Source organism: Neopelma chrysocephalum, unplaced genomic scaffold (genome assembly GCF_003984885.1).
Source record: "Neopelma chrysocephalum unplaced genomic scaffold, ASM398488v2 Primary Assembly neopelma1_96545, whole genome shotgun sequence".
Taxonomy (NCBI): Eukaryota; Metazoa; Chordata; class Aves; order Passeriformes; family Pipridae; genus Neopelma; species Neopelma chrysocephalum.
Window position 1 is genome coordinate 205646 of NW_020925190.1, and position 13546 is coordinate 219191.

Genomic DNA, 13546 nt, shown 5'->3' on the forward strand with positions numbered 1-13546 from the left:
TGTGCCTTTCTCTGGCCTTCAGACATTTGGGTTTGCTATACAAGTATTCATCCAGAATACCTATGTAAAGATCCTGTTTCTGACTTGCTACTCACTTTCCATCCTACATGTTGCTGGTTGTCAATCCTGTATTTCATATAATAATAATAATATCATCAACAAATTAAGAATAAATTAATAATTTCAGATAACGACAAATTACTAATAAAAAGTTAATCACCTGGCATAATACTGAGTTTGCCCTTCCTGCAGAGATTTTCAAACCATCATTCCAGTGCTTTTGCTTTGTTTTGAAGAGAAACTCTCTGAATATACTCACACTTTCCTTGTTACCATTCTTCAGATTAATCCTTAAAACATGGTTTCAGTGTTTTGGTTGGGTTTATGTTTGTTTCTCTTTTGTTTGTTTTCCAATTTTTTATACATTATATATTTTAATATATATTTATATATATTTATATAAGCCTTGTACAGGCACCTCAGCCTTCCCCACGGTCAGTCTTTAAAAAAATGTTTGTTTTGTTCTCCTTCATGCGTATCAATCACCAAATAAGTCAATAGCAAGACAAAAACCTTTGACATAATTATAAGTTAGCTCTTTTTAGTTTTAAACCTGAAGAGTACACGCTGTTTTCAGTTTCACAGAAAAGTATGTATTTTCCCAAATACTCACAGCTCTGTTAGTTGCAAATATTCAGGCCTTGTAATTGGTTATGTCATAGGTAATAAATGGGGGTAAAAAAAATAAAACAAAAGCTATTAATGATCAAAGGGAGACTTTTGGAATTTACTATAATTGGTCCTCTAGACCGGAGAAGGAATAAGACCTTATGACCAGAGGTGGTGCAGGGACAATGTATAAACCAGTAAATTGAATTAAAATAAATCAGAGGAGTCAAAGACATACCCCGTTGTATTACTGTGTTTTTTGGAAAAAAAACCACTGAATTGCCAAATAGCAAATCCTCAGTAGAGGTGTGATCAGTAGTGTCTTTAATAGTCCAAATAATACTTTTGAAAATGAGGTACAAACCCAACAGAAAATATAAATCATATGGAGAGATTGAGACAGCTGTGGAGAAAGGGCTCAGAGAATGATACCAACCCTAAGGGGAGATGATTTTATGAGTATTGTCATAGCTAATATATTTTGAGTTTGATGAATTTTAGGGTTTACTCAATATTCTGTTTGTGTTAGGAATTTCTTACCAATTCACTGCTGAGTGCTGTGTGGTTCAAATATGGTAACAACATTGATTTGGAATTTTACATATATACCTGTTTGTGATTTAACACCTTTTCTGTTCTTAATCCTGTTAAGTGTTGTCTGATTTCCCAAGAAAGTCTGGTCAGTGTCATTAACAATGCTATCATAGAACACAAAGGGTACCATTAAAGGTATTAGGATTTTTCCACCGAAATTGAAAGCTTTTGCATTCAGCAGTCTTTGTTTTGTTCATTCTTTGCAGCTGCACGTGCCCTGATTATGAGTCAGCTCCATCAGTCTTATCTAGGCAGACAAAGTGGTTTTCTCTTCTTTCTCTTACGAGTCTTTGCCTGCCACTTTTGTACCACTTCTGCCACTTTTATATCAATTCTGCCACTTCCATAGCCATTCCACGCACAGGAAGTGAGATGACTCCTTATCTCCCAAGAATGAAACCCCCTAACCAATCAACCTCTCAAATCTCTCAAGTGCAACTTAAGTGTGTCCCAAACTTCCCAGAGGTACCACAAAACCTTAACGTTAGTTTGATTTGCCCGTCCTTTCCAGCAAGGATATTGAGGGAAGATTAATCTCTCTTTGAAAGGAGAAGTTGGAAAAGCCTATTTTTTTAAGTTTATAGTTGAAACTCCTCAAGCAATTCCAGTTATCAACCAACAATAAAAGAGAAAACCCTAAACATGAAGAATCAAGAGTGTGTGCATCTGTTTCTCTCTCATTTGTAGGAGAAGAAGAGTTCTCAGAATTGGATCTGAATAGATTTAAGAAAGAAATTCAGGAAGGATTATTCCCCTCAGGTGCACATGTTTGTTTTTTAAAACAATGATTGAGTTGTTTTAATACTTTGGATGTTCATCCTCATATACAGCACAGAAAAAATAGAATAAACAAAGGAGAAAATATTTTCCACTTGGCAGCATTAAAAAAAAGAGTTGAATCTTCTCTATGCAGATTTGGAAGAGCTTGTCTGAGTAGAATAGGAACACAGTAAAAATAGAAACCCCCAAACTTTTATATAATAATTATAATAATAAAAGATAGAAAAGATTGTTTGAACATAGCTTTAATCTCTTTAGTTAAGCATAATACAGCTTGAAAGTTGGTTCTCTCACAGAGATTCAACTCTGGAAGAATAGATCTCAGGTAATACCTTATTATCAATGTATTTTAGATGAGACATTCTCAGATTTTTCTGCTCTGTGGCCATTGCTGTCTGTCTGTTTCGTCTCCAAAGACTTACTTGAGTAACAACAAAACTCTATGAGGTTTTCTCTTGCTACACTGGAGAGTGAAATAAATTTCTGTTTATCCTAATATAATTCTAATTTCTGTTCTGCAACAGAAAAAAGGCAGCATTTTTTTAAAGTTAAAGTGGAATCATGTTATACAGAAACTTATGAAGTCCTCAGGGGAAGGTATTTCTGGCATTGTCAGTGACACTGTTTTCCAGTTTCAAAATCAGTCACTTCAGTGTGTGTGTGTGACTGATTTCTTTGTAATTCACAATCAGATTTTTAAGTATCAGCATCACTGTGTCTCATATATTGCAGAAGTTGTATTTGAGACAGCACACAGAATGAAGAACATGGACTATGTTTATAACATTTATTTAGTCAAAGAATGTGGAAAGAAATTCAGGCAGTAAAAAGAGACAGTGAATGTTGACACTGGTCTTTGCAAGTAGTCTGGGTATAAGAGTTTCACTAAGTTCTTGAAATGGCAAAATAGTAAATGTTAAAAGCCATAAGGGAGCATACTCAGATGTTATGTGTAGTTTTCAGTTCTTGTGTATGTTAATAAACTTCTTTTCCATCAGTAAACTGCTGGTTTAGAGGTGGAGGGTGGACTTCCAGTGATTTCATTTTATTCCTTCTCTTATAATGCAGAAAGAAAGTGTAATCTGTATTTAAATATATGTAAATATATACGTATAGGAGTCAGGTGAGGAGGACTGAGGTAAAAGCCCAACTTTGAGGCAGAATTCTGTATAAAGAGAACTGAATTTCTTCAGTTTTTGGTCTGCAAACTGGGCACAACTATCCTTTTCTCAAGTCTCTTGTCTCTAATATTTAAAGTGTAAATTACTTGTGGTAAGAATTACCTCTTCCTCTTTTATTATACAACATCTCTAATCAAATTCTGTTTTGGCTGAGTTTTTTATTAAAGTGCAAACAGTAAGTAATAATAGGCATGGGGAGCTCATTGCATATTAAAAAGACCCTTAAGACAAGCTGAAATCTATTAGCCCGTGGAGACAAAGATTATAGAGAATATACAGGTTTTTGGCCGCGTTTTTGTCTGTGGAATGCATTTACATGTGGGAGTGAGAAGTGAGGAGTGGCAGTCAGTCCTATAGCTCAAGAAATACTTATTTTATTCAAGTTTCACTTATTTCTTTACACAGCCATTGTTAGGTGGTGGATTTAAAGCTCTTGGTTTTCTGATTTTCATTGCCAGCTGAAAGAAGCTGAATAAGCTGCATAATTCAGACATGAGTCAAGGAAAGGATACTGATATACCAGCAGAGAGAGATGAAAAGTCTTTGCAATCTTGTCTAAATTGTTACAGTAGTGCAGGACTTCAGTCAGTCAGAATTGAAGCACAAAAACTTTTGGTATGCTCTTTAGCGCATTAAAGAACTACTCCAGAACAGTTAGTTGGAGAACCAACATTATTCTCAGTTTAATATTAAATAGCTAACTGAACTTAATTTGAGATGGAATGGCTGAGCCACCAATAATAATTGCAGTATAATTAAATTCAGCATCGTAGGGGTAGATACAGAACCAAAAGGCAACAGAGAGAGAGACTAAGCTTTAGAGGAAGTGATTTCAGTGAAGTGAGATAGTCAGAGAGAGACTGAGGTTAAAAGTTAAAAGGGAAAAAACAACTAGAGGCATGGTCTAAGAAGAAACCAGCAGTTTTTTAGAAGTCGGTGTTCCATGGAACAGAAAGGAAAGGTAAGATGACATGCTCAGACAGTAAAGTGTAAAATACTCTTCAAAGAAAAGCACATGGAAATTTGAAATATTTTTGTGAGGTAAACACTGAGGAATGGTAATTTCGGCAAGGAGTGATCAGGGGAAAAAGAGAAGACAATGGATTTTCAAGATTATGTGGGCAAAAGTAGAAAACTAAAACAATTTTATATTTTATTTGAACAGCCTGGAAAACAAATAATCCATTCTTTAAAAATTAGGATTAACCCTTAAAGTACTGAACTGTCATAATAAGGTGTAACAATAGAGAAGAAGGTCTGGACATGGATGTTTAGAATTATAAATCTCGGTTCATAACCTGTATGGTTCAGCATTTTATAATAACTTTTTATAATTGTCCTTGAAAAGTTCCAGGATTTCCTGACCTGAGTGAAGTATTTTAATTGTAGCCACACTGCCATTTGGTTTGCACTTTTAACAATGAAATGTGTAATCCTTCTTATACTTAAACAATTGCTTATTAATATAACTACTGCATAAATTAATGTAGACAGAAATTATTTTTAAAAAGTTTGACAAAACACACCATCTATGAAAAACATTAATTAATTGGTCACATGATTTTTAAATTCAGGGCTCAAACTAACCAGGTTTTCTGACACAAACCTTTGGTATTTAGCATTCTCATGTTCTATTTGTGAAACAGTTTTTTCACTTTTTTTTTCCCCACAAAAAGTATTTGTGAAACTGGGATTTGAGGAAGTTTGCTCCTTATATATTAAAAGAAATTCTTCAGTTTGTAATCATATTTGATAACACAGGCAAATAAGCTGGTGTAAGGCTTGTGTGATAAACAGAGTGGGAAACGGTATGGAAAATTTTATAACCTCATTATGAAAAATGTGTGTTATGGCCTCGTCTGGCTTCTCTGTGTGATAGTGATCACTGCAACCGCACAAAATTTTCTTCCCTCCAACTCCCTTGTACGAGCTCTTATGATAAAGTAAGTGCTTTTTGGACCATTCAGAATAATGCAGAACCAGCTTTGGTTTGGGATTCTTTTCCAGAAAGGATTCTAAACAATTATTCCAAATGTTACATTTGTTATGAGAAATAATTGCACAATGAGCCAGATTTACAAAATCAGATGTTAACAAGTTTTTTAAACATTGAGAGTAATTTTGATACCTTTAGGCTGTGTGGGTAATTGGATTTGAATGGTGAAGGAGGATGTTAATTTTCTCGAAACTGTACATGCAGTGCCTGTTCCTGCTGGTGGCTTAGCTCATTAAATTATTAATGTTGGAGGGCTGGAGTGTGCTCGGAGATCAAGTTGCCTGTGTTCACACAATGGGATGCTCTTCAGTGGAGAGACTGAACTCACAGAAGCCATGGAAAGGTTCTGATACCCAAGTACGACCATATAATTTTAGCATAAGGTTCATTTTTAATGCCCACAGTAGGAAAAGAAATTTTCTAGTTTAACTGTGACACAGTTTTTCACTTAACACCTTCTCTGATGAGTTACTTGTGCCAACAGTTGATAACCTCTTAAAACCTATCTTCTATAAAGATAAAATATAATATTTTCTGTTCAAAATCATTCCTTAGCATACTTCTGTGTATGCTAAGGTTTTTCTTCACTGTCCAAAGAAGTGTCTGATAATTTTGTTTTTACATGAAAATGTTCTTAAGATGTTTTTTGCATTTTAAAATACTCTTTTATATTTGATACTTGCAGCTGGCTTTGGGTAGAAAAGAAATAGTGAGATTTCTAGACAGTGGAAGGACTTTGTTTTTCTTTAAGGCAGTGTTCATGCCCAAAATCCCTGGTATAAAGTAATACTTAAGGTAACTGCAGACAGTCTCTTCAGGGGTGAGGTTTTTCCTGAATAGAGGTGAGGTGGTGGAAAACATTCTTGATTATTATTATTTGGATCGTTTATGGGAAATGGCACTTTATTACAAGCTCAGGTGCATTAGTTCATCAGGATATTATGGCAGGGATTTTTGCTGTTGCTTTACCCATTGTACAATAATTGTAGTGTTTAGGGTTTGTTTTTTAACTCCAAGAAGAACATAAGTAGGCATCATTTTGTGTTTTGTGTCTTATCTTTGAGAAACAAGTAACTATTGTTACTTGTTACTAGTGCTTATTTTCTGTTATTATGTCAAATAAAATAGAATCATAGAATCACAAAATAGTTTGGGTTGGAAGGGGCTTTAAAGCTCATCTTGTTCACTATCCTAGGTTGCTCCAAGCCCTGTCCAACTTGGCCTTGGACACTTCCAGGGATGGGGCAGCCACAGCTTCTCTGGGCAACCTGTGCCAGGGCCTCACCACCCTCACAGGGAAGAATTCCTTCCAATATCCCATCTAATCCTGCCTTCTGACAGTTGGAAGCCATTCCCCTTTGTTCTGTCACTCCAGGCCCTTGTAAACAGTCTCTCTCCATGTTCCTTGTAGCCCCTTTAGGCACTGTAAGGTCACCCCAAAGCTTCTGTTCTCCAGGCTGAACAATCCCAACTCTCCCAGCCTTTCCTGACAGCAGAGCTGCTCTATCCCTCTGGTGCCTCCTCTGGACTCGCTCCAGCAGCTCCATGTCCTGGCTGTGCTGGGCCCCCAGGGCTGGAGGCAGCTCTGCAGGTGGGATCTCACCTGAGTGGGCAGAGGGGCAGAATCCCCCCCTGCCCTGCTGCCCCCACTGTGGGATCAGCCCAGGGCACGGGGGGTTTCTGTGCTGGGCCATGTCCAGCCTCTCCCCCACCAGCACCCCCAAGTCCTTCTCCCCAGGGCTGCTCTACCTGCTCATCCCCAGCCTGGATTGATCCTGGAGATGCCGTGATCCAGGTGCAGGACCAACCTTTGGCCTTGTTAAACCTCATGAGATTTCCAGGGGTCACTTCTGGAGCTTGTCCATGTCCCTCTGGATGGCCCCATCCTTCATGTGTGTCACTGCACCCTCAGCTTGGGGTCACCTGCAGAGCTGCTGAGGGTCCCTCAGTGTCATTAATGAAGATAGTAAATCACACTGGTCCCAGTACAGACCCCTGAGGGCGCCACTGGTCAGTGATGTCCATCAGGACTCTGAGCCATTGACCACTGCCCTGGATGTGACCATCCAACCAATTCTTAATCTACCTGACATTCCACCTATCAAATCCATCTCTCTCCAATTTAGAGAGAAGGATGTTGTGGGGGACTCTGGCAAAGGCATTTCAGAAAGATAAATGGCACCTGTAGCCTTTTCCTTCTCCAGTGGTCATGGAGAGCCACTGCGTTGGTCAGGCAGGACTTGCTTCTGGTGAAGCCCTTCTGACTATCCCAAATCACCTCCCGGTCCTCCATGTGTCTCAGCAGAGCTTCTGGGGGGAATCTTTTCTAGGGTCTTCCCACGCACAGAGGTGAGGCTGACAGGGCATTGGTTCCCAGGGTCCTCCTTTCCACCCTTTTTAAAGATGGGCACAAGGTTTCCCTTTTTTGCAGTCACTTGGAACTTCCCATGGCTGCCAGGACTTTTCACATATCCCGGACAGTGGCTTGGCAACTCCATTGGCCAGTTCTTCAGGACTCTGGAATGCATCTCATCAGGTTCCACAGACGTGTACTTATGAACCCTGTTCAGGTTTTTCAGATGATCATGAATCTGATCTTTTCTCTATGGAAGGCTTCCTTAAAGATCCTTAAAATACTGATATTTAACATAGAATCAATCAGTTACTGGCATTTCCAGCCTATCAACTGTAGTATTTTATTTTAGAAAGCAACATCATAGATTTATATGGAAATCCAAGAGTATTCGCTGGATTTTGGAGCCTCAGAGTTCTTAACTGACTTTCACTGAAATGGAATTTCCTGCTTCTCTAGGTTGGTATTAGGAAAAAAGTAATTTTGTTCTTAATACCTTCCACTCCTGTAAAATGAGGGGAGTGAATATTACCACCTCCGAAGGTGCTTAAAATTAAAGAACAAATATTATTAGCATGATATATAAGTATTGATGGAAATAATCTAATTTGAGGACTAACTTCCAGGAAAAAGTGCTTGGGTTTAATTTTCAAAAAACACTTTCCCTTAATTATCTCAGACTTCTGGTTTTCTTTTCCCTCCCCGTTCTGTCTTACTGGAAACAAAGTTTGACATGAATATTTCCGGGCAGCTTTTCAGACAGGGTAATGCAGTGTAGCTTGATCAAAGTCAAAAGAAGTACAACAATATTTACAGTTCTGTTTACTTGGAATGTATTTGGAGTTATTTTGGTCTCAAGAGCCTGTGACCATATTTCACAAGAGTGTTACAAAATACTGTAGTATGGGAACACAGGCATGAACATCTTTAGCATTTTTTTCAACTTAAAGGAAAGTGGCAGATGTGAAGGAGATGGAATTGCTCACGTTACGCTTTTGTGCAAAAATACGGAAACTGAGACAAACCTTTCTGTTAGTATATATTTATTTTCATTTTAGTGGCTGATTTTGTAATGTCATTTGGGTAAACCTGTTGTCACACCCCCACCCTCCCACCCAAAGCAGGAAAGGGGCTGCATTTGTTAATTTTTGTTTGATTTTATACAGATGTTTTGCTTCAAAAGATGTCAAAGTAAAAAGAAAATTACTCCATCTGAAAATGTACCATCTTAAATCGGTTCTGCCAGTTTTCTGAATGTACATTGTGAAAATAGTCATGGTTAATAAATGGCCATATAAGCCTGATTAGATCTCAACCACCACTTAATGATCAACCTCTTCCCATTGTGTTTCTTGAATTCTTTTCCAGCCCAAATTAATTCTATATAGACTGAGTGGTCACAGTTTTCACACTGTCCCAGCTGGCATCTCCTTTCTGGATTGACATCAGTGTTTTCCTATGCTTACCAAAGGGATGTAAAATTTTAGATTTCTGTTACATTTCTATTAGATTTCATTATCTCATAATCAATCTTTATTATTACAAGTTTATCCTGTTATAGTTTAATGACTGAATTTAAAAATACTTTCTGTTAATTTGTAGGTGTGCTATCCGTCTTCAAGTTTACACTTATTATATTTTATCCCTTTGAGGATCATCCTGTTTCCTCACCTCTGTTCCTTCATTACTGGGACTTCCAGCTTCATGAAACTATGAACTTAAATTGTCCATAAATATATGAATATTTTTCAATTTTCTTGTGTTTTTCAGTGTTTGATAAAGGGTTTGCACAGGTCATCTCTGACATGTGTCCATCTGCCTACATGTTCATACTGTACTTTAATCTCAATTTTTAAATGTCCACCGACAAGTTTTTCACTCAAAGTAGATTTTTAGCACAAAATCAAGAGCTGAAGTCTTGGCCAGGCTTACATCAGAACTTCTCCTTATATCCATGACTTCAGAATTTACAAGGATTTTGTACTGAATTCTTGCAGCCCTGTCCTTATATAATAAAGTCCTCGAATCTGGTAAGATAAGGTTTTGAAGCTCTTCCTTTACAAAATATTTTCATGTCTGAGCCATTGAATCAGTTCCTTTCAATTAACAATCTAAAAACCAAAAATAATAAAAAAACCTCAAACCCGTAAACATGCCTTTGAAGAGGATAAAAAGAGAATTCCACTTAATGCTAGCAGATTGTGGGAGGTGTAATGGCCAGTGAGATGCCGTGTCAACTGAGCTGCACTGAAAATGGTTGTCCGGGAACAGCTGCCAAAACTGACATATGATGGGACAAGAGGAATCATTGCAGGACTTTAAAGCTTCTTGGGAGCAGAACCATTGGAGATTTTGGTGTGCACTTGGTTTCTCTGCATCATTTTTAACTTATGCAACTGCTATGTAGTTCAAATATATTTCTTTTTTCACCGCGTAAAATAATCAGTAATTTCATTTCTTTGTGTTTTCTCATAAGATACTGTAGTTCAACAGTAAGTTACCTCATGAAATCATATTTGTTAATTACTTAATTTGGAGCTGTGAATTTTAATAGATGTTTTTACCTTGTTCCATTCTTCCCAGTGAAATGGGATTTTAAATTTGACTTTCTATACCTTGGATGGAATCAATGCAGTTGAAGCCTTCAGTTAGTTGCATGAAAAACTTAGATATATGAATGGTTTTGTTACACTTTGCAGCCTGAAACTCTTCCCTCTGATCTTTGCTCATATTCTTACCTGTCAATTACAATGTGTTCAATTAGTTTAAGATTCTCATATAACAATGAATTTCTTCCTGTACCTTAAAAAGAAAACAGGAGTGTAAATGAAATGCTCAGAAAATACGTTTAATATATTTTCAGGTAATATAAATAGTGAAAATTAAGTGGGCAAATTATTTGAAGAATCAGTCCTACAAGGTGATTTGACTTATATGAAGTTTTACTGGAACATAAGAAATTCCAGATAAATATAAGGAAAACCTCTTTTATAACAGCTGTGATAAAACATTGGCACAGGTTGCCCAGAGAAGTCGTGGTGTCACTTCTTGAGATACTCAGGGCTTGTCTGGGGAAGTCCCTGCCCAGCTGAACCAGCTTTGTAGATGAACTCAACAAGTGTCTTCCAACCTAAATTACATTGTAATCCTATAATAAATCTTAAAATGGGGATATTTCTTCTAGTACCAGTAATGCTGCTAGCACTGCAAGCTTTGCAGGAATCGAAAATGTACAGATTTTAAGGATAAGAAGAAGACTGATTGGAAGAAACTGGGTACTTGGTTTCAAGCCACAGAGAATTTATGGAAGCAAAGGGAAGGAGTTACTATTTTTTTCTTTTTTAAAAAAAGGAATCCATGTAATATTAATTTTATTTATATTATTTCCTTCCATGTGACAATTTAAAAGAATTACTTTTAGTTTATTGTGTGCTTTTCTGTTGTCTGAAACTACCTCATATTAACCAAACTGCTGGTTCTGGGCTAACTTGCCCAGTCTTGAGAGATTTTACATGATGTGCTTTTCAGAAGAAGTCTGACTGGGCAGTAGCAAGAGTTCAGAGCAAGAGGTCTTGAAGTGGACATTTTTACAGTTTATATGAGGCATTAAGAACAATTAGGATAGTAAAATTCTACCTCTGAAGAATTCACAGACAGTTACTGCCAGTTTTCGGTGCAATGTGTTATTAAAAGTAAAGCATAATGTGATTGAACTGTGTGTTATATACACACACATATATATATATGTATTCATGTGGGAATTTTAAAATTAGTTTGTTTTGGCTATATAAATGTAAAGATATGCATCATAAATCACATTAGGTGAAAGTCACACTATTCATACAGTAATGTTTTATGTCAAAATGACAAATCCTAATTGAGATTGCTGCAAATATTTGCATTAGTGCTTCTTGCTGCCATCTGCTTGTAATCTCCAGCTCTGTAAACTATTCTGTTTTGGTTATGATGCTCCATACCTGTGTTCTACACAGCTGCGATTCTTAGGTTCAACTTTTTTTTAATGTGAAAAATGTAAAATAATGCCATGATTAAAAACTCAACCATTTTAGCAGCTTGGGATAGTTATTTACAGAAATCTGAACTTTGACAAAGGGATACCTTGGTTTCATTAAAGATTCATGGTTTTTTCTTAAAAACCAGTGATGTTTCATCTACTTAGGTAGCACATTTTAGCAAAAATACAGCATGTTGGGGATCTGCAGGACTGTCACCATGACACGTTCTCTTGTACTCCTGTAAAAGTACAGCTGCTTTATTGACTTAGGGAAGTGAGATTTTTTTAGAGCCCTTAGAAGTACATGTATTTGTCAAAATTTCGCATTTAGCTGATGTTGGAGAATTTTTCCTCCAATTTAAATCCATGAAAATTTAAAGGAAGCAGAAGCAACAGTATCTGAAAGCTGGTTTTATGAGCAGCAGTTGGATATTTCTTCTTCTGTGCTAAATATATTCCTTTGCTGCTGTCGTGGCTGCTGAAATCACTCTGAGGTCACATCAAAAAAAAGTATTTGCTGAGTTTGATGTGAAATCATCTTGGATACCAGAACATCAAGTGGTTAAAAGTGTCAGCGGGGACTTGCTTACTGATATAATCTTACAGTCCTTTCTGAAGGGAACTATTTCTACCATACTTACCTTGAAACAGAATTATAAATCTTCTAAGTGATCATTTATTACGAAAATAAATGCCTGAATACAGCAGGTGTAAAACAAATTGTTGTAACATTATGTGCTGACTTGCTGTCATATGATCTGTTATTTTGGGTAATGGTTTACATTATTTTCATCATATTTTGTCTTATGTCCCTTATGTAAAAATACAGACATTACAGATGAGATCAACTCATGATTTTCTTAAACCTCATCAGGGGCTGTAATTTTTTGAATTAATAGGTGATAGGTACCAGAGGTGTAATTAATTTTAATTTCAGAAGACACAGTCTCGTAAGTACCATTTAAACACATTATACTGCCATTATTATGACAGTAATGAGCTTTCAATTATTGTCACTTTAAATTTTGGCCATCTTATCCAGCAGCACTAAAAGAAATCCTCTTGTGTTTAAAAATACGCAGCAAGAGCTGTTGCTCTACCAGTATGGAAAAAAAAAGTCACAAAGCATCTGACAAGGAGAGGTTTAGATGTTGGATTTTGAGTTTAAGTTTTTTCTTTTGTTTGTTGGGTGAAGGCACAAGGAGGTTTAGGTTCAATACTTCATTAAATAGTGAAGTGTTGACTTAATGTTATAAGTTGTGCAAGGAGTACATGGTGTGGTAGGGAAACACAGCCTGGAACAAAAAGAAGTGCAACAGAAACAAGCTGGGAAGAAAGCTGAAAATATAGGAGTCAAATGCAAAAGGCGGAAAAATAAGAGCAAAGAAGTTCCAACCATTTAAATAAAAGTAAGGATAGAGTCAGAGGAATCCTAATGTATCTAATTGCCATCAGTACTTCCAGCCTTCTCTCTGAGGCCTTTGCAGACTTTAAAAAACTCAGTAGAAATCTTGAGTAAAATTTTCACGCGTTTCAGATTGTTCCATGACAAGCTTATGAAATTGCGGACTGTATGAAAAGTTTTATTTTGCTAACTTTGAAACTCTGTAAGCAAGGCTTGGGTAGAATCTGTAGGTTACTTGGGTATGATAAATCTTTCAGTTTAAAATTTTTATTAGTCTCACAAAGTCAGCTGTTGACAGTTTGACTGTCATCTTCATCTTTAAAGTTATTTAAAATTACGTTTCTGTTCATTTTCTCACTGAGCATCTAAAATGCTATTTAAAGAACAAGTTAAGCCATGCCCACACAAAGTATATTGTTGCATTTAAAACATCATTTGGGGTTTCTTGAAAGTCAGTAGAGAGGGAGAAGGGTGTGGAACAAAAAAACCACTATTACAGTTATTGATTCTGATATTACAGTTATTGTAAAAAAAAAAGTATTCTCTGTTTCTA

The 13546-nt window shown here is 36.5% G+C and overlaps 2 protein-coding genes across 9 annotated transcripts in view; one reads left to right on the plus strand and one right to left on the minus strand.

The window, feature by feature from the left end:
• The window catches only part of ATG10 (autophagy related 10), a 528134-nt gene that overhangs the window by 170833 nt on the left and 343755 nt on the right, over positions 1–13546 (minus strand). The gene's annotated exons all lie outside the window — the stretch shown is intronic.
• SSBP2 (single stranded DNA binding protein 2) overlaps positions 1–13546 on the plus strand; it is a 135547-nt gene that overhangs the window by 56666 nt on the left and 65335 nt on the right. The gene's annotated exons all lie outside the window — the stretch shown is intronic.